Here is a 1634-nt window from a genome sequence, read left to right as displayed (position 1 = left end):
GCTTCTGAGAATGGCAGTAAAATTCATCTTGCTTTCATTCATACCCATCTCAATGAAAATGAAAGATGTTTTGGGGAGGAACTCTGATAGCTGATCCATTTTTTAAAACTTAGAAAATTTAGTTCACATATGTATTTAAGATCATACATTATGTGTGGAGCTCCTGTCATGGCTCAGGGGAAATGAATCTGCCTAGGATCCATGAGGATGCAGGTTCAATCCCTGGCCTCACTCAGTGGGTTAAGGATCCAGAGTTGCCATGAGCTGTGGTATAGGTTGCAGACACAGCTTGGATGTGGCATTGCTGTGGCTGTGGCACAGCACAGCAGCTGCAGCTCTGATTTGACCCTTAGCCTGGGAACCTCCATATGCTGCGGGTGTGGCCCAAAAAAGACAAAAAATAAAAATTAAACAAATAAAATCATATATTATGTGAAATAATATCTTAATTCAGTAATGCACCTTTTTTCCTACTCACTATTATTAGACTCTTCATTGTCAATGCCTCCTGTCATGAGGCATGACACTTAGTAGTTTCCAGACCACACCAAATTTGATACACAGCACTTTTGAATCTATATAAGATATTAGCACTGGATTTTTTTTTTTTTATCAGATCATAGCACCTACACCCACAAGGGACTCAATTTGTTTCATTCTCCAAAAGGTGTATACTGGTGATGCCACAGTGTAACTATTTATGTAGGGCCTTTTTTTAAAAGGCTAGTTTTCAAGTATTCATCACTTGTGATACAAATATAAATGCAAATTTGTACTAAGACGCTGTCTCTTTTTTTTACTCATTCTATCAGGTAAACACTAAACATTCCAAACTAGTATTAACTGAGGTGATTTCAGTTAATGTCACCAGACAATTCTCAACTAGGTCCCAGTGAGAATTCCTTTTTCAAAATTTTAAGTATTTTTTTGGAGTTCCCATCATGGCACAGCAGAAACAAATCCAACTAGGAACCATGAGGTTGCAGGTTCAAACCCTGGCCTCGCTCAGTGGGTTAAGGATCTGGCGTTGCCGTGAGCTGTGGTATATGCCAGCAGCTGTAACTCCAATTAGACCCCTAGCCTGGGAACCTCCATATGCCTTTCTTTCTTGTTTTATTTCACTGTTTTGAGCATAGCTTCCCAGAAAAGGGTAGGGTGATGAGGGGAAATCTTTTGGAGTACTTGCATGTATAAAAATTTCTAAAAATATTTTTATTCCATCCTTTTACCCAACTGATAGATTGGCAAGCTATAGGATTTTAGGTTGGATATTATTTTTCTTCAAAATGTTGAAGGCATAGCCCTATTACAGCCAAGCTTCCACTATGGTTGTGAGAAGACCTGATGCCATTTTGTGTCCTGATTTTTGTATGTGACCAACCCCAACCCCATCTCCCCCCTCTGGGAAATTTTCAACCTTCAGTTTCCGCTCCAGCATGCAAAAACCCTGGAATTCATTGCTCCCACCCTTACAAGAAAAAAGATAACTGAAAACCAGTGACTTTTCCTGGACCCATCAGTGAGTTGAGGCTGTAGGACAAATCACTTTGAAATCTGAAGAGACAGGCAAATACAGAAACTCAAAGCTGAAATCATATTTACATATCATTCACAAACCGGTAGGAACACATAAA

This window comes from Sus scrofa, chromosome 14 (genome assembly GCF_054392235.1).
Source record: "Sus scrofa isolate SSC_HxYL_T2T_F1_AM1 chromosome 14, Sscrofa_HxYL_maternal_Yorkshire_Landrace_v2.0, whole genome shotgun sequence".
NCBI lineage: Eukaryota > Metazoa > Chordata > Mammalia > Artiodactyla > Suidae > Sus > Sus scrofa.
The sequence above is the reverse complement of the archived record's forward strand: the minus strand, read 5'-3'. Positions refer to the sequence as shown.